Below are 20,963 nucleotides of genomic sequence, written 5' to 3' on the forward strand. Positions count from 1 at the left end.
ACAATGGTATTACGGTATGCTGTACTATATTTCGGTGTACCGTAAAACGGTACGGTATACTGCAATAACGGTATGATAATGGTATTGAAAATACAAAATTTTGTAAATTCGGTAAGGTATATGTATGGAATTTTGTCATACCGCTATTTTCGATATGGTATGCGGTATGACACTCTCGGTACGGTATATACCGTACCGATCCAAGAGATAAATTCGTAAGAGAATAAATTAGAAAAATATTCACCTAAAAGAAAACATTTGAAAATTTTCAATAGGTCTCTCCAAAGGTGTGGGCGAATGGATTCCAAAATTCTGACACTTCAATCACAGAGAAATTTGAAATCGATATTTATTTCATTTTATTTTGAAAACCAACAATGAAAAGTATGCCTTTTCTCTCACACTCGCCAACTCGAAAATCGGAAAAGAAAAATAAAATTAAGTTGAATCCCCCCTCGGAGCACTCTCCGCGCACGTTAGCACCACTGCCACCTCCTCCTCCCACTTCTATCCCCATTATACCCCTGCTGCCGGCCAATTTCACGGCGCCGGTCGCAACCCCAAATTTCCAATTCTCTTTGTTTATCTCATCTTCAATTCTGCACCTGAGGGGATATCACTTCAAACTCTCAAAATTAGGGGTTTTGAATTGAGATTGATTGATGCCCCATTTCTAGGATGAGAAAACGGATTTGACGATGTCGAGGCTACTGGGATTGACGCGTGCCTTCGGCGAGCGGGCTGAATCACCTCGCGAGGTGACGCGGACGATTCCAACCAGTGAGAGCATCGGTGAGAGCGGGTGGCTGATTAGGTTCTTCGATTCGGCCTTTTTCTGCGAATGGATCGCGGTCAGCTACCTCTACAAGCACGATCATCCCGGGGTGAGGGATTACTTGTGCAACCGGATGTACACTCTTCCTCTCTCCGGCATCGAGAGCTACTTGTTTCAAATTTGCTATATGTTAATTCACAAGCCTAGCCCTTCCCTCGATAAGTTTGTGATCGATATATGCTCTAGATCTCTCAAAATTGCGCTTAAAGTGCACTGGTTTTTGATGGCAGAGTTGGAAGATGTAGATGATAACGAGGGGATTAGTAGGATTCAGGAGAAGTGCCAGTTTGCAGCTACTTTGATGGGTGAATGGCCTCCTTTGATTAAACCTCTAACGAGGAGTAGTGGTTTTATGTCGTCTTCTAGTAATATCAATACTACTAATATTAGTCCAATCGGTAAGAATCCGGTGTTGAATAGGTTGCTGTCTTTTACATCTTCACCTCCGAGTAGTACATCACCATTACGGTCTTTCACATTTTCACCGTCGTCAGGATACACAATATCCCAGGATGATGGTGGTAAAGTATTGGGATCGCCAGAGAGTAATAAACTTTTTAAGAAGTTCATCCCAGGGACCAAGGTTCGGGATGCTCTATTGTTTAGGAAGTCAGTGGAGAAGGAAGATGACGAGCCTAACAAGGAAGGTGGATTCTTTAAAAAGTTGTTAAGGGATAGTCGGGATGAGGATGTTAGAAAGTCAGGTGATAAGAACAAGGAGTTTGATGAGGAGTCCGAGAAGGAAGGTGGGTTTTTCAAGAGGTTGTTGAGGGATAGTGGGGAAGATGATGCAAGAAAATCAGTGGCTAAGGAGAATGAGAAGGAACCTGAGAAGGAAAGTGGGTTTTTTAAGAGGTTGTTAAGGGATGGTCGGGATGCGGAGATGAAGAAGTCGGTGGATAAAAGTAAAAATGAGGAGGAGCATGAGAAAGAAGCTGGTTTTTTCAAGAGGTTATTGAGTAGCAGTCGAGATGTAGATGCGAAACAGGCAGTTGATAAGGATGATGACGAGTCGGAGAAAGATGGTTTCTTTCGCAGGACTTTGAGTGGTAAAGATGAAGAGGAAGTTAGCACTAGCTCAGATGGTTTTTTCAAACGGTTGTTTCGGGAGAGTAAAAGTGATGCAGAGGAAAAAACATTGTCTAGACCTCTAGAAGATGATGAAAGGGAAGGGTTTTTCAAAAAGCTATTCAAGGACAAATTTGAGGAGAGAAGAGATGGTAGTGATAAATATGATGATCTGGACAGAGCATCAAAGTCATGTGACGATCTTGATAAGGAAGGATTTTTCAAGAAACTATTCAAAGAAAATTTTGAAGACAAGAAAGATTTGGAGTGGAAAGATGAGGACAGGAAGGGACATGCAAATGGTGAAGACGAGGAACAATCAGAATTTTCGCTTTTCCGTAGGTCGCCTCGTGTTCATCCAGAAGACTCCAAAGCTTCAAGGGAAAATACTAATTGCAATAACAGTAATGTGCATGAAAGCAGTCCTGGAACGGAGAACTTTTTCCGAAAGTTGTTCAAGGATCGTGACCGCTCTGTTGAGGATTCTGAACTCTGTGGCTCCAGAAAGAACAAAGTGGTCTGTTCCTTTTTATTTCATGTTCTCCATGTGATGATATATTTGTCAATTATGATCAGTTGTTCCCCTTATTTAAATAGGAACCTGAAACATTCCAAATATGAAATGTTTTTACGACCTGTAATCTACATTTGGATGTCATCTTCAAAGTAATTGGTTTCTCTGGGTGTGATTATGAGGAAGTTCCCAATTCTAGCTTGGACATCTATATTTTGAAACTCTGGGTGTAATTATTGGTGTCAAGAGTAATTAGTGAAGTAGAGTAGCTCATAATTTGAGCTTGGAAATCTATATTTTGGAATAGTTTTTGCCCCGGGTATAAATATTAATATCAGAGTAATAATTGGTTGTGTTTTTATATACAAAAGCCTTTGTTGCTGGAGTCATATTTAACATTTGAAATGGTTTCTGAGAATACTCATGTTTATGATATGTGAATTATCCTGACCTGAATCAGACTTGTTACAGATATAGAGAGAAAGTAAGGGGGAATGATATTTGTTTACTGTAGTAACAGAAGAAGTCTGGCAAACATAATCTGATAGATTTCGAGGATTTCTTTAAAGGAAGTAGATGAAACTGTTGAACTATAAATTTTACCTTCGGCATGTGAAACAGATTCTCTAGCCAGGAAGAAAATATACTTTATTGATCAAGAGCTGTCTAGAGCAACTGGCAGGAAGTTAACTTTTTAATTTTAATTGATTTTCTAATGAGTGATTGATTTTCAGTGTACAGGTTTTCTGGGAAAATGAAGTATTCTATGTTTGATCTATGTTAGGTGAAGTGTCCTGTTGCTCTTGATTGAGTCATGGGTCTTCTATACCTCAATGTATATCATCAAAATCTCTGTTTATGTAGCTGACTTACTTATAAGTGATTAGGCCCTCTAATATTATTGATGAGCAGGCGTTTGGTTGGTCGGTGAGGTAGGATAGGTTAGAGATGAAATAAATAATGTATACTAGAAGATTATGCAAAATGATGGTAAAAGTAATATGGTTTAAAAAATGCAACTGCTCTCTTTGATTACTTAATTCGAAATATGGTAAAACGTGGCATTTGACCTTTCGAGATAATTATAGGTATCATTCTTCAGGATATATTTGAGAGTATCCTTTTATGTATCATTTATGTTCTAAAAAGGGAGGTTACTGTAATATAATTCATATGTTTGACTAAAATATTCTTTTTGGTATTCTTTGATTTATATAGAGTTGGATATATTTCTAGTAGAGATTCATTCCTATGATTTATTATGAAATGATTGCTATAGCAATAGTTTTCATAGAAAATTCAATTCATAGCAATATTATTTCATTTTTCAGAACTCTCCTGGCTCGCCAAAGCAGCAAAATGAAAAGTCAAATGCTAAACCTCCTCTACCAAACAGTGCGTCACAGTTTAGAAAGGGGACATATCATGAATCACTTGACTTTGTTCAAACATTATGTGAGACATCTTATGGCCTCGTCGACATATTTCCTGTTGAAGATCGAAAATCTGCTCTTCGTGAGGTTGTCTTAATTTTTCTATTTACTTCCTTCGAAATCCTCAAATTTCTCATCCATCTAATGAACATTTTGTTCTCAAATTATTTCAGTCGCTTGTAGAGATCCATGCACATATAGATGAAGCTCAAAACAGTGGAGGTAAATGAAATTATCATGTATAGGTATATTAGCTTGCCCTTATACTAAAACCTGTTCTAATTTTAAATGTGTAGTTTAATTGTTGCCAGGGGACTTATATATGTTTCTCAACTGTTCTAGATTATTTTAGGTAAAATATTTTCCTGTATATGCATAATATCTGCTTTCCTTCTTTCTTTTCACTTTGACAAATCTGCCTGGCTATTTGTCTTCTAGGGTGATATGGATTTGTGATACGGTCAATGAGTGGAAAACATATACGCGAGGAGGTAGAGGAGTAGTTTGGCCAGGGGAGAAAAATCAGGAAACAGGTGAAACAGAAAAGTAGATTGAGCAAGTCGGGGAGAGAAGTTTTCAGTTCCTATTTTCATGCAATTTAGTTATTCTCTATTTTCTATAGTCTATAAATACTTGTAGCTAGGGAGATTAGAGTATCTCTGAGGCGATCAGTATTTTGGACGACGTAGTCGTAGGCCTCTGCGGAGGATTGTTATTTCTCGTTGATTCACAGCAATAAAGAAATATTTCCATTTTTTCCTTTCCCCTCAAATTCGTGTGAACTGATAGCACAACTCGTGCTGCTTATCTCAGAATAGCCTTTACTCCTATTAATTGGTGCGGTGAACGATGGTTAACTCTCGATCGGATGCGCGACTGGAAGAATTGGAGAAGGCTGCGGAAAGTCTGGAACAGGGCAGGATCTTGTTGGACACGGCGGTGACTGAACTGAATGCCCAATTCCGCCGCACCGACGACCAAGTAATGGAGGTGCGTTCAGATCTGAACGCCATGCGCGAGGAGATGCGCGCGGGGTTCGCTTCACTCAAGCTGAAGGATAAGTCCGGACCTGAGGACGAGGCCACCTCAGCGAATCGGGAGTCAAAGTTGACATCTGCGGGTGGTGTATCGACGTCACCCATGCCTACCTTTGAGGGCTCAGAGGCCCTCGCGTGGCTTGCAAGGGCAGAGCAGTTTTTCTGATCTCGGAAACCCTTCCCGAGAACCGGGTTGGCGTCGCCATGGTAGCCCTGGCAGGCGCTGCCCTTCCTTGGTACCAGTTGTTACGACAACGAGTCCCGGATCTGACGTGGGCTCGATTTGCAAGGGAATTGATGAAACGTTTTGGAGGCAATGGAGCTTTGAATGAATATGAAGCATTCACCGCAGTCCGTCACACTGGGTGCCTAACGGACTTTGTGGCTGCCTTCGAGGCGCGACTCGCCTAGGTTCCAGATATCTCGTGTCATCAATACCGGATTTTTTATGGCGGCACTTTGCCCTGAGGTCCGCCTACAAATAAAGGCCGCCAAAATCACTACTTATGAGGATGCGGTCGAATTGGCGTTGGACATTGACATGATGGCATCCGCCTAGCCCCCCTGATCAGCGGCACACGCATATGCAAACCAGCCAGATCGCTCTTTCTTAAAGGGGTACTCCCAATCCCCCTCTCACTCCTCTAGCTCGTGGCGGAGCCCTTCGGGATCAGCTCGTCCCTGTCGCAGGCAGCCCAATCGCAACTGCTGAAACTGATAGCGGAGTTCCCTTCGATCACATTGGTGGCCGCGGGTTTGCCCCCCAGCCGCCGCAGCACTGACCACCGACATACCTCTGCGACCAGGTACTGACCCCGTCTCTGTCCGCCCATATCGGTATAATCATTTACAGAAAAATGAAATGGAGAAGCTCGTCGCCTAGATGTTGACTTCCGGGGTGATTCAGCCAAGTACTAGCCCCTTTTCTAGCCCGGTCCTCCTCGTGCGTAAGGACGGTTCTTGGAGATTTTGCGTCGATTACAGAGAACTGAACAAGCGGACCATTCCCGACAAATATCCTATTCCAATGACACAGGAATTACTTGACGAACTACATGGGGCCAAGTGGTTTAGCAAGATCGACCTGAAAGCCGGCTATCACCAAATCCGGGTAGCACCTAACGACGTACCCAAGACGGCGTTTCGCACACATTCCGGTCATTATGAGTTCCTGGTTATGCCGTTCGGCCTCACCAACGCCCCGGCAACGTTCCAGAGCTTGATGAACGACATCTTCAGACCGGCGCTACGCAAGTTCGTCTTGGTTTTCTTTGACGACATCCTCGTCTATAGCACGACCTGGGCAGATCATATACGCCACCTTCGAAGTGTTTTTGAAGCCTTGCATGCTCACGCCCTCGCCGTCAACTCCAAAAAGTGCCTTGGGCGGGACAGTGTCGAGTATCTTGGGCACATCGTGTCCTTTGAGGGTGTTAAAATGGACCCTGCCAAGATCTCAGCGGTCCTCCGCTGGCCGACTCCGACTTCTTTAAAGAGTGTTCGCGGATTTCTCGGCTTAACAGGGTATTATCGCCGCTTTATCCGCGACTACGGCAAGATTGCAGCCCTCCTTACGGAGCTCTTATAGAAACTACTGACACCCCACGCCAAAGCCGCCTGGATCTGGCCGACGCCGGCAGTCTCCGCTTTCGACGCTCTTAAAAAAGCACTGTCTTCCTCACCGTTACTCCGGATGCCAGATTTCATGAAGGAATTTGTGATTGAATGTGACGCCTCTGGCCGAGGCCTAGGGGCGGTATTAATGCATGAACGTCAACCAGTGGCCTACTTCAGCAAAACCTTGTCCTCTCGCAGATTAGCAAAATCAGCCTATGAGAAGGAGCTCATGGCCCTCGTCCTCGCAATCCATCATTGGCGCCCCTACTTGTTGGGCCACCGCTTCGTCGTTCACACGGATCAGTGCAGTCTGCGTCAACTGTTGGCTCATCCTCTAGCCACTCCAGCGCAACAAAATTGGGCGGCAAAGTTATTGGGTTACGATTTCACTATCGTATACAAGGAAAGCTGAATCGGGCGGCCGACGCCCTCTCCCGTCGAGATGAGGACGTGCTGGAACTCTCGGCCATCTCAATTCCGTCATGGCCAGAATGGTCAACGATTCAGGCAACCTTGTCCTCGGACCCGGCCATATCAAAAATCAAATCTGCGCTGGAGGCCGGACAGCCAACCTCCCCTCATTAGGAGCTGGTGCACGGCACTCTATTTTACAAAGGGAGGATCGTGGTCCCCCCATTCCCCATGGATACCGAGGCTGCTGGCAGAGTTCCATATCACGCCTACCGAACGTAACGCGGGATTGCTTCAAATGTTTTTTGGCCTGGGATGATGAGGCAGGTCACAAATATCGTCGCGGCTTGTGCAACGTGTCAGAGGCATCCGCCGGTCTCTTGCAGCCCCTACCAATTCCGGACCGTATTTGGGAGGATATTAGCATGGACTTCGTTTCCGGTCTACCGAAGGCAGGGGGGTTTGACTGCATTTTTGTCATCGTTGACTGCCTTTCCAAGTATGGTCATTTCATAGGCCTTCGACACCCATTCACAGCCCGGCAGGTGGCGGAGCTGTTCACGAATGAGGTGGTTCGGCTTCATGGCATTCCAAGATCGATCGTGTTCGTGTCTGATCGTGACCCTATTTTCCTCAGCTCATTTTGGAAGGAATTGTTTCGGGCCACGGGAACAACATTGAAGATGAGTTCCGCCTATCACCCCGAAACAGATGGGCAGATGGAGGTTTTGAACCGGTGCTGGCAGACGTACCTGCGTTGTTTTTCATCTGACAGACCGAAGCAGTGGAATAGGTGGCTAGCATGGGCAGAGTACTGTTATAACACCAGCACCCATTCGGCCTCCGGCATGACTCCTTTCGAGGTGGTCTATGGTCGAGCTCCGCCCACCTTGCATACCTTCCTTCCGGGGTAGATTCGAGCCCAAGCCGTCATAGTCACTCTTCGCTCTCGCGATGAGGTGTTGGAACTGCTACGCCATCATCTCCGGCGAGCGCAAGATCGTATGACAGCTTCAGCAAACAAGCGGCGACGGGATGTCGAGTTCAGCGTGGGCGACATGGTGTATTTGAGGTTCCGCCCCCATCGACAGTCCACCCTCTTCACTGCCCGCAACAGGATGTTAGCTCCGCGTTTTTTCGGGCCCTTTCGGGTGAGGCTCGCATTGGCGCGACGGCTTATCGTTTGCAGCTTCCTGCCTCGTCCCGCATCCACCCGGTATTCCACGTTTCTCTCCTCAAACGTGCCATCGGGGATGCACCGGTGGAGGCCACGCTGCCGGACGGGCTCGCCAGCGCTGACCCCCCAATTCTACCCAAGAAGGTGTTGTCAAGGCCTACTGATCTGCGGGAGGGCGAAACAGTTGACCAAGTCCTCATCAAATGCGACGGGTTGGAGGAGGATGAAGCTACTTGGATGGATGTGGCAGATGTCAAGGGTCAATTTCCATTCTTCAGCCTTGAGGACAAGGCTGTTTCGACGGGCGGGGCAGTTGATACGGTCAATGAGTGGAAAACATATACGCGAGGAGGTAGAGGAGTAGTTTGGCCAGGGGAGAAAAATCAGGAAACAGGTGAAACAGAAAAGTAGATTGAGCAAGTCGGGGAGAGAAGTTTTCTGTTTTCATTTTCATGCAAGTCAGTTATTCTCTATTATCTATAGTCTATAAATACTTGTAAGCTAGGGAGATTAGAGTATCTCTGAGGCGATCAGTATTTTGGACGACGTAGTCGTAGGCCTCTGCGGAGGATTGTTATTTCTCGTTGATTCACAGCAATAAAGAAATATTTCCAGTTTTTTCCTTTCCCCTCAAATTCGTGTGAACTGATAGCGCAACTCGTGCTGCTTATCTCAGAATAGCCTTTACTCCTATTAATTTGTTCAATGAGAAATCTATTCGTTTAATTAATTATGACAGCTTGCTGTAGTCTAATGAATTGTAGAGTGCTGAAAGCATGGAGTACTGCTTTCTTTTCGCTTTGGATTCTTTGTTTGTTCTTTTATTTCCTCAGTTTTATAAGTAGTGTGCTCATTCTGTTCATGTGGAAGATTACTTTTTGATGATCTCTGAGGCCTTGCTTTCGAAATTCTTGTGTTCCCAGATGCTAAATATTTTCCTCCATTTAGATGAATACTTTATGACTCTTGCAAGCTAATACCTGCATGCAATGCAGATTCCTAAATATTGTGCTTAAAGAACTATGCGACAAGAAGCTTTGAAGTAGAATCAACTGTGGATTCTTAATTTATAACATTACTTCATGATTTGTTGTTCTTCTCATCTTTGTCTATTGTGCATGAGGTCTGCATATTTGCTTTTATGCTGTTACTGGTCTTTCAACCAAATAAAATAAATAATTGTATGATCTCCCAGGAATATGCTTTCCAATAGGAAGAGGTATGTATCGCGTGGTTCACATACCTGAAGATGAAGCTGTTCTTCTAAATTCCAGAGAAAAGGCTCCTTACTTGATCTGTGTCGAGGTTTTGAAGAGTGAAACTCCCAGGTCATTATTTTTTCTCAGAAAAAGCTAGGCGGAAACAGGAGTTTGACTTCTTTCATATGATAATGAATGTTGGTGTAAATTTTTCTTCATCTTTTCAAACAGTAATTCTAAGGATGCAACGAATTCACAAAAGCTTTCCAGAGGAGGAATTCCGTTGGCAAATGGAGATGCCCTTTTGCCAAAGCCACCACCATGGGCTTATCCTTTGCAGACAGGGCAGGATATGTACCATACTGGTTATGATAGGATGTCCAGGTCTACCTCTGAAGCTATAGACCAAGCAATGGCTCAATTATGGGAGGCCAAAGTGAAATTTGTTCATGTTAATTTCTCAGTGGAGAAGCAACTAAACCATGCTGAGCCTGCTGCTGCTAATGCTAGCTGGACCAGAGAGGCTGCTGACTGTGCATGTAAAGCTGAGGATGACTGTGGTTCAGAATGGGTAAGGGTTGTCTTGTCAGCTGAACCTGGGATTGGTATGGATGACATAGTGGACCAAGATCCACCTCGTCGGAAGGAGCACCGTCGTGTTCCAAGCACTGTGGCTATTGAGGAAGTCAAGGTAATCTTACCATGTCGATGTAAAACTCATTTTACTCAGCCAGATGTTTATGGGCCACCCTCCTATATGAGATATTGATATTAATTGGTTGTAATCTCCCCCCCTCCCCCCCAAAAAAAGGCTGCTGCTTTGAAAGGAGAAGCACCTCCAGGGCTTCCTTTGAAAGGGGCTGGCCAGGATTCATCAGATGCACAACCAAAGGTGAATATATTCTCAAAAGTCTAAATGCCTAATTTCATTGCATGCCTATGTTTTCATGGTTTGTCATTATATGTTCCAATTTTATTAGGCTGCTAACGGTGGTGTCCCCAAAGTCACTGATGCATTAGCTGGTGAACTTTGGGAGGTTAAGAAGGAGAGAATATGCCATGCCTCATTGTATGGAAAACTACCTGGGTGGGACTTGCGTTCTGTAAGTTACCTCAACTCTTTGCTTCTGTATGATACAAATCTTTACTTTCACTGCACAAGTGCACACACATCAAAGGGACAGATTTTTCCAATTCTTGATTGTCTTTTCTGGAAAAAAAATTATACTCCCTCCGTCCCATAAAAATAAGGACACTTCTCCCAAACTCATTACCCGTATAAATATATTTATTTACAACTTATACCCCTAGGGCCCACGATTAAACACTAATAATAATGTGGGTCCCACTATCCACTAACACTATTTTAATTACCCTTCTCCTCGTCTCTTACTTTACCAATTATGCCTTAATTCCCGTGCCAACCCAAATGTCTTTATTTTTTTTTGGGACAGAGGGAGTAGTTATTGTGAGGGTGATATTAGTCTCCCAGAAGCTGTTTAACTATCTGCTGGATACTGGTGTCTGTATATGACACGAGACAACCATTTGTAATGTATCAGAAAGGATAGCTTGGATTTGTTTATACTCAGATGAACTGAATTGCCTCATTAAATTACAATCTAATGGTTGAGTTGTCTCACATCAAGAAAGTTGATGAATATTTTTTCAGAAAATGACACAGATATTTATAAAAACATATGCTTGGCGCCTAGGAAAGTACTACAGGTGTTTAAAGAAATTTTGTTAAGGGTTTCTCTATCTTCTGCTGCATGCTTGTTACCCTGTTCAAGTTGCTCCGTGAACTAGAACTAAACCTCATGCGATTTTGAGTCTATGATATGGGTCGGGATTTTCCCCCCTGCATTGCAATGGAATATCAAAAATATTCAACCTGGTAGCAGATGTGGATCAATTGTTTGTATCTGTGTAGGTATTATAGATCTTGAATGGCCTGGAATTGACCCTTTTCCCGGGTATTATGGTTTCTATTATCAACAAGGGTTTCCAGATGATCCTTTTTTTTTCTTTATTGTCACATGTGAGAAGCCCAATTTAAACGTATCATATATTTCTACCCATATTAATAATTAGTTGAGAAAATATTCTGTTGGGAGGTGTTTGAGAAAGATCTGTGTTCCCTATAGGGCAATGTAGGGCAATGTGCGATTTTTGTGACTCGTGCCTGAAGTTTGGTACATACCCTACCCTTTATTAGATCATCAAATGAGTAAGACATGTCTGATAAGGTTAATGATTTATCATCATGAACAATTTTACTATATGTTTTTGGAGTTGTATATGGGTGGAGGGCTGGAAATGTTCTGAAATACGCACAGCTTGACTTTTGTTTGGATGTAATTTTTCATACTTTTAGTTCCCACCTTCTTAACCTTTCCAATGTTTTAAAGGACGTTTTATGAGGTGGAAAGTTTTTCTACCGCCGCACGGGGCATAACCCTCGAGGCAGTCTTAGGTGTAAGACTGAGGCATACATCAATAAAAACACAAAATTATAACTAATGTAATAAAAAACATAAGCATAGAAAATATATGAAAACACAAAATACTAAGTTATTAACACTTATTATACACCATAAGTCATTAGAACCTTAGGTTAAAGTCTAGAAAAACACATAAAAATGTGTAAACACAAAAATATAGGACTATTATTTGCTGCTGGCTGGTCTGCTGAAGGGCGATGTAGAATAAGGAGATGGAGAGGCGAGGGAGAGGGTGCGGTAGTTCCGACACTCTGCTGATTGCTGTAGGGCGATGGAGAAGAAAGATGTAGAGGGATGCGGGAATTCTGAACTGGAGCGACTAACTTTCTGCTGGGATTTTATTTTTGAGAACATAGAAGTATGTTTTTATTTATTTAATTTATTAATTAACGATTAAGTCAGCAGCCCATTCAACAGTAACGGCGAAATTTAGCATCCCATTAAATTAAACCCATGAATAAGGTTAAAAACTCAGACACTGTACTCAGGGGTGTGAGGCGTGCGCCTCGGACCGCCTCGGACCGCCTCAACGGCGTTAAGGCGTGCGCCCTGTCCCAACAGGGTGAGCGCTGCCTTGTACATGTTTTTCTGCTGAACCGCACCAAGGCGCGCCTAGAAAACGTTTTGCTTCCTCCTGGCTAGTGTTGTTAAAATCGCGCCCCGAGCGCGCCTGGGTCGCGGGTCGCAAGGGTCGAGACCGACATCGCCCCGATGCGGCGGGGTCGTGCGAGATCCGTGGAGCGACGGTGGGGCGCGCCTGGGTCGTCTGGGTCGCCGTGGAGCGCCTGGGTCTCGCCTGACTCCCGGCCGTCCTCCGACAGGTCTCCGCCCCAAGAGCCCGCGAATCCCGCCGCCTGATTTTCTAAAATTGAAAATTTAATTAGGAAGGAGAACACAAGACTTGGGCGATGAAGTGGAGAAGAGGCAGAGAGAAATAGCGGTAAATGTGTATGCAAAGAGAGGAAATATGGAAAGAAGAAAAGGGGATGGTGCGACGGCGTGGAGAAGAAAGATGAATAGTACTCCACATTGGAAGACGGTAAAACATTTGACGTGTCAAATGGTAGAAAAAATAGAGATAATTTTGATAGTCCGTCTAGTTGAACTAATCACAGGAGTATTTAATTTATTTTGTTCTCCCTGACATATTTGTAGTCCAATGGAGAAAGTACTCTATAATTTTCATTTTATCTCTAATAAATTTAATTTATTATCTAACAATGTATCTTTAATTTGTTTAAATTTTTATCTTACAGAATACTTTTATCATAATTTAATTACACCCTTAATAATTAAAATCAAATCATCACAAAATATTTACTTATTCCAAATTATGAAAACTAGCTTTAGTTCCAAACATTCTTAAATATACTAAGATGCAGAGTATTTGTGAAACTTATTAAAATAGGTTTGTCATTGGTTTGAGTATATGAAATTGATAGTGAAAATAAATTTCTACAATTTCAAGATATGACGATTCGTCTATAACAATTATTATCTAATGCTTTTTAAAATTGTAATGTTTGTTCTATGTAAATAATCCACTATTATTAGTATTCCCACCCTCCAGACTAAGATGACACATTTTTTGATCGGCACGATATTAGGAGTTGTTGGTTAATGTGTTTAATTGGAGAGAGAAAAGGTAAGTGTAAGTATTAAATGGAGAGAAAAAGAGTTGAATATTGAATTGAGGAGAGAAAAAAGTGGTCGAGTGTAAGTATTAAAATGAGTCATTCGGCTATTCTGGCTCCCCGATTCGTGGGTCTCTCGCCCCGGGGCGCCCCGCGACCCTAACAACACTGCTCCTGGCCACATTTTGTCATTTTCATTTAGTTGGGTGCCCATCTTCCTCCAGCATAACTGTCAATCCTCTTTCTTCATTCTTCATGATTCCTATGGATACATACTTTTTCTTATTTTGCTAAATTGAATTTGTTTCCCAACATTTGTGAATTGGTTATTTTCATTTTGTATAATTATGATCAGAATTAAGCCAAAGATTATACTTTTAAGTGTTTCTACCGATATATGCATGTGATCAACTGGCTCTGCTTTTTTCACTTTGCCTCTCCTGTTCATATGCTTTCAATATTACCAGACTTCTTATGTCTTTGAGTATTTTTATTATTCTTAGACATTTTAGAAACTCATACTATGTTCTGAGAAATTTTATCAAGATATGAGCTTTATTAAATGGATGCATCTGTGTGTCTTTCTCAAAGAACACTAAGATCCATTTGATATGCATGCTTATCCAGACCAAATAATAGGTGACTCAGTAATTTTCTAGAAGGGTCAGAATCTATTAGATCTTATTTGAAGGGCCGAGGGTGGGCTCGCAAACCCTGATTTGAAATTTCCTCTATTTAGTACTTTAAGTAATAGGTACCAAATTTCTGCTGTGAGGTATAACTGCTGCACTTCTAATTTATGCACCCAAATGACTTCAATATATGATTTCTACTTCATATCTTAGATCTATCTGTGTGTATTGACAAGGAATCCCTTTGCTTGATTAATATTTTATCAGATATGTGTAGACAAAATTAGTTAAGATTATATCATTTTTTGTTCACAATTCTTGCTAGATATTGCATGCCTGATTTGTTTTTAATTGCTGTTTCTCCCTCTTTCTAGCAAACTGTGCCTGTATAAATTTCATACTTCTTAATCTTGTACCTTCGTCCTTCCACTGGAAGTACATTGTAATGTACATGTACCATCATATTTCTTTTCCCCCATGATTTGCTACTTATCTGATTCTTGTTTTATTTAGGTGATTGTGAAGAGTGGGGATGACTGTAGGCAGGAACACCTGGCTGTGCAGCTTATTTCTCACTTTTATGGTAAGTGACTTCTCCAAGAGAAATTAGGTTCATGTTTTTCGGCCTGCCCACTGGCCTTAGTGTTATTATTTTTAGCTGTTCCTTATTCATTAGCCTATATCACGTGTGCAGTGTGCTTACTTAAAATGTTTATCTATTGATGATTTGGACTTGCTAGGACACTTCCTATAGTAATATCTAGGGATGATCTTTTAAAAACTGAAAGGTTGTATGATGGTATAACTGTATTAGTAACTATCTGAATAAAACTTCTAAACCTGTTTTCACCTATTGGGTGTGAGGGTCTCATAATCCCTATCCAGGCATTTAATGTGAGGGTTCAATAACGGCATCATAATAGCATCATCTGTGAGCAGTTATATAACTGACTTAGCTGTTGCATATATATTGTTTTCTTTTGATTTGTGCTACTAATTTGGTTTTCACATGTCATGATTTACAAAATGAACGGTGAGCAAAAGGGAAATTATTATCTGAAGTTCTGATGATCAGGAATATTCACATGAAGGCACCTGATTCACCTCTGAATTTCTTATATCTAATCATTTCATGGAGTTCATTATATTGGTTCCACTTCCCTTGGTTATCTGGCCAAGTTTAATTACATAGTCGTGCAACTATGATGTTGGATATGAATGTTCTCTTCTCACTTTCTGCTCCAACTATCATGTGCTACCATAGCCAATATTGATTAGTTTTTTCGTAACTGGCAATGCTAGATATATTCCAGGAGGCTGGTCTCCCACTGTTTATGAAGTTTTAGTTACTTCTTCTTATACAGCTCTCATTGAAACCATACCAGACACGGTAATTGCACTATTTCATAGATATAGTCAAATATACTTAAATTAAATGCTTGTATGCTGAGTGAAACTTATCTTCTGTTATTTGATTTTCATTAGGCATCACTTCATTCAATCAAAAGTAGATTTCCAAACATCTCAAGTTTGCGTGACTTCTTTGTTGCCAAGTACGAAGAAAATTCTCCCAGCTTCAAGCTCTCTCAGGTAATTCTGTTTCTGGCCTGTTTCATTCGTAAAAATCTTGAACTTGTCTATGTGGTAGTGCTCTTTGAAATTTCTCGTTTAGGAGTTATGTTATGGTTGAACTGCTTTGTCATTTGTGACCATCTTATTTTGAATAACTGTATACTCCCTCCGTCCCACAATGGGAGTCACATTTGGTGTGGGCACGAGTTTTAAGAAATTTAAAGAATAGTGGGTTGGAAAATTAATGGAATATGAGGTTCACTTTTTTATATTGGTCTTATAATAGAATGTGAGTGAAGTGAGTTAGTGGAATGTGGGACCTACTTACCATTTATAGTAAAAGTGAAATGTGACTCTTATTGTGGGACGGAATCGAAATGACAAAATGTGACTCTTATTGAGGGACGGAGGGAGCATCATTTTTGCTTTTCTTTTTTTGCCATTACTTTGTGAAATATTAAGTTATCAAACCAAAAAATTGTGACCTGTCCTTTTTATTATTTTATATGATGTGCATAGTACTTTGTAGTATGTGTTTATTTGATGTCATACTTGATCTTCAAAAGATTAGGAGCTACTTATGTACTCTTACTACACTCATGGACAAAAATTAGCAGAATAATTGCAATGCCCTCCCTTGTTTGTAGTATTGGGCAAATACACCAATCTTACCCATTAATTGTCCTTGTTTTCAAATCTAACCCAATAAAGGACTATTTATGATAACATTCATAATGGACTATTTTTTTATCAAATCTAACGTGCGTCAACAATTCGACATCCGAGAGTTCCAATTTATATTTGAAAAAATAAACCGATCCCTAGGGTATGTTTTTGTAAAGTCATTTATTGGTTAAATTTGAAAAGGGGTTAAGGCTAATATTGGGTTACATTAGAGTGTTTGCCATTAATTTAATAATTACTAATTAATGTTCACTATATTACAATTAAAATTTATAATAATATTTTAGATTTTGTAATAAAAAAATTAGATTTAAATTTTCACTTTTTGGTCATTATGTGACAATTAAAATTTTTTGTTTTGTGTTTTTTAGTTTAATATATTTTAGTTAGGCGTGGTTACTTATTAATACTGACAATGATATGATTATAATTTATGATGCTATTATAGATTTATTATTTTTATTTTTAGTAATTAGTATATTTGATAATCAGAGATAATAAATTCACATATAATAATTATAAAATATGTATGGATGTCAAACATAAATATGTTGTGATGAATTTTCTCTCCAATTTAATGTTGTTCTCAATTTCAATTTTGATTTGAATACATTAATATAGCCCAATAATACCTCATGCTTTCAAATTTAACTCAATAGATAACATTTAAAAAATATACCCAATGAATTGATTTTTTTTTTTCAAATCTAGCCTTGTTCAACACTTCGGCACTGGGAAGTTTACTCAAGCTAGATTCCAAAAAAATTGCTTCACTGGGTATGTTTTTGTATATAACTATTTTATGGCTTGGATTTGAAACAAGAGCTATTATTAGGCTGGATTAGTGAATTTTCTCAGTAGGATATTACCTACTTCTTCATGGGCTACTTTGTTGTATTATGATAAAAGTCTAATTAGAATTTTGTTCTATCACATGATGATCCCCTTTTATTGCTAAATGAACTTCCAATAATATTCCTGCTTAGGGTGTAATTTTGGTATACATAATGATTGACGAGTTATATGTAATTTTACGACTTAATGGGTATAAGTAGTTTCATTAAAAGTTTCAGCTTGGTATTCTTATGATGGTAAATAGATGTCCGCTTATACATTTGATGATTGGAGACTGCAGCGGGTCTTCGCTAGAAACTGGTATTGTCTTAAACCTGCTGCTGCACTTGGGTAGGTTTTGAGAATATAAATGTGCATCGGCTGGGATTTGGTTTAGTCTTCGGGTCATACTCAAAACTGTACATGTAGTATGTACCTGCATGTAAAACATGCAAAAGAATGTTAATGAACATGTTCAGATAAAGAACATAACTTGAGAACATCATATTTATCTAGAAAGGGGTGTGATCCGTTGCTAACTTTTCTTAAGTTGCTAACTTGCTAACTCATCAACGTAGTGTATTCAAAATGTCAACACGATGATAATGAAATGTTAACATAAACTTAAATTGATATTTTAAGACATTGTGTTGACATTAATAATAATATTTAAATGTCAACACAGTTTATTAAAATATCAACACAAATATGTGTTGACATCTTAATGTGATCGTGTTGACATTTTTACTACACTACGTTGATGGGCTAGCAAGTTAGCAACTTAAGAAAAGTTAACATTATAACCAACCCCTATCTAGAACTTAGATGTGACGAAATATATTCAGTTGTCTCTTATTTATGCAATTTATATGGGCTGCTGACGTACTACTGGTCCTTTTTTCTTAGCATAGGACTAATTTGTGAAGAAAATCAATACGATTATACTATTGATGAGTTTTGTTATTCTGCTTTTATTTGTTTCTATATGAATTTTCTTTTAGCTCGTGTGTGACTCAGTAGTTCTGAGCTTTCCTTCTTCACTGCAGAGGAACTTTGTTGAAAGCATGGCTGGATACTCTCTAGTGTGCTACCTTTTACAGGTAAACCTCATTTTCTTTCTTGAGCAGCTGCTAAAAAGGCAATACTTAATATCAGTTGTCTATCTTCTTTCAAATATAAAGCATATTTATTGCTCCATGATGCATGTTTTTTCTATATCAGCTTTCAAATATAAGCATATTTATATCAGGTAAACCTCATTCAATATCAGAATGTCAAAACTTCATTATTCTACTTCTAGAGTAATATGTTGAGTTATTGCTCCATGATGCATGTTTTTTCTATTTTCTTCGCATGTTGATATAAGCATGTTTTAAATTGGTGCCATCTATCAAGTTTACAAGTTCATATTTTTAGATTTTAAAAGGTCTCTTTACCTTTGGAAATTAGCTAATAAAATGTATTTTGGGTTTTTTTTTTCTGTTTTCTCGGCATCTAGTCATTAGCATGTATTTAATTGATGCCATTTATCAAGTTTACTGACAAGTTAATATTTTATTTTATTTTAAAAGGTCTCTAGTCATAAAACTTATTTTTGGGGGGTTTTCTTATTTGAATCCAGGCTTCCTGTTGTGCTTAGAATATACCATTCTTTTCACAAGTTATTTGCTTTTGCTCAGGTGAAAGATAGGCACAATGGAAACTTGTTGTTGGATGAAGAAGGCCATATCATACACATAGATTTTGGCTTCATGCTTTCAAATTCACCCGGCGGAGTAAATTTTGAAAGTGCGCCATTTAAACTAACCCGTGAACTTCTTGAGGCAAGATATTATTTCATGCAGGCTACAAAGCTAACATTTTCTTTATGAGTACAAAACTATACATGACTTCATTTAGGCACATTTTTTGTAAGCTAAAATTCTTTATGAATAAAAAAAATTGTTGCTTTCTTGTACTAGGTGATGGACTCTGATGCTGAGGGAGTTCCAAGTGAATTTTTCGATTATTTTAAGGTAAGTGGTGGTGTACTTGATCTCTGTAGAGTGTAAAATAAATTTGCATGAGTCAGGTCTCAGTATTGTGTTTGTTGGTGTTTATATCTTTTGTTTTCAACCTATATTTCTCAGGTTTTATGCATCCATGGTTTTCTAACGTGTCGCAAACATGCAGAGCGCATAATTCTTCTTGTAGAGATGTTGCAGGTGAGATTATCTGATTTTGTTTTATATCTTTTCCATTTTCTAAACAAAATTAAAATCAAACTCCCTCAGTCCCCAAACAATAGTCTCCTTTTTTCATTTTGGTCCGTCCTACAATATTCCATTCCCTCTCCTATTTTATTTTTTCTTTATTGATCTACTTTATTTTCTCTCTTAATCTATTCTCTCTCCACTCAACTTACTAAACACATTCCTTCATCTCCGTGACCAAAAGAAACGTCTCAACTATGGTGGGTGGTGGGATGGAGGGAGTATTTGTTATTAGCAACATCATAGTTTTGATCACCCGATCTGATCCAGTTTTCCATCCTTTGTAGGATTCTGACTACCCTTGTTTCAAAGGTGGTCCACGGACAATTCAGAACTTGAGGAAACGGTTTCATCTTAGTTTGACAGAGGAGGTTTGATCCCCCCTCCCCATATACTTTTTGTTGTAATCTATTTATGAATTTATTTACCGTCCATCCCTTCACAAAGCAACGTTCTCCTGTATCAGCAATGCGTCTCTTTGGTCCTTTCACTGATCAGCAGTAGCTTGGATGCTTGGCGGACTCGTCAGTATGACTACTACCAGAGAGTGTTAAATGGGATATTATGAGCATGGATCACACCCTTGACAGTTCAGTTGGAGATGCTGTATTTATTTGCAATTGAGCATATCTGGTTTCCTGGCAGCGAGCAATTACGACAAATCATCACTGCTAATATGGTTGGTGGTGATGCACGGGATGCCTTTCTGTCAGTGAGCAAGTTTGTTACTATCGAGGCAGAAGTGCTCTATCGAAGTATTGCTGATGAAACAGCTATTGAGGAGTTACCGTATTTTTGTTTTACCATTTTCCGTTGTTTCAAGAGAAAGAGATTCAGCTGACCTGGAGATTTCATTATTCAAGGAGGGGTTCGGCATTTTAATCCACATTTTGTTGCCATACTGTACAGAGTGATTGACAACGGGGTGGGGGTGTAACTCACTGAAGACGCTATTCGGAAGCTTGATTACGATTTTTGAGTCTGCTACACCAATTGATCTTTGTACGTACGAACTCGGCCTAGAACTCAGCCTGCCTGTATATTTGCTGCCTTGCCATTAAGCTTTGATCTGTTTATATTCATAAGTTGCTCTCTCTTGGCTTCAATTCTCCAGCATATATCCTCGGCCTTGATTCTTTAATGCCAAAATGCTTAACTAGCATTCTGTTGTATTTGTGTATAAATCTAAAATTTGTTTAACATTTAATAGTGCAATTTGCTCATTTGGATAGAAGTGTGCAAGTTTGAATGAGACCAATTGGTTACACGTCTTAACTGTGCAAGAACACACGCATATTACATGTTACTTATCGCGTTGCAGCTACATTTGCGTGCGAACACCATTTTTCACGTGTTCGAGCTCTCTCGCCCGAGACTTGTCTTGGGATATAGATTAGCAACATGACTTTTTGGTGGCATTATTGTTAAGAAGAAGAATGAATCCTTTGCGTTTTCTCTCTAATGCTTTTACTGACTACGTTATGCTTTTCAGTATCGTTTCTACTCCCTCCATCCCACTTTAAGCGGAGTATTTTTAATTCGGCATGAGATTTTATGTAG

At 39.9% G+C, this 20,963-nt stretch overlaps 1 pseudogene; it reads left to right on the top strand.

Annotated features, from left to right (window-relative positions):
* The first annotated feature begins 373 nt into the window (after nucleotides 1–373).
* LOC121753576 lies at nucleotides 374–20,634 on the top strand (annotated as a pseudogene).
* Nucleotides 20,635–20,963: the final 329 nt, after the last annotated feature.

Source organism: Salvia splendens, chromosome 11 (assembly GCF_004379255.2).
Source record: "Salvia splendens isolate huo1 chromosome 11, SspV2, whole genome shotgun sequence".
In the NCBI taxonomy this organism is placed as follows: Eukaryota; Viridiplantae; Streptophyta; class Magnoliopsida; order Lamiales; family Lamiaceae; genus Salvia; species Salvia splendens.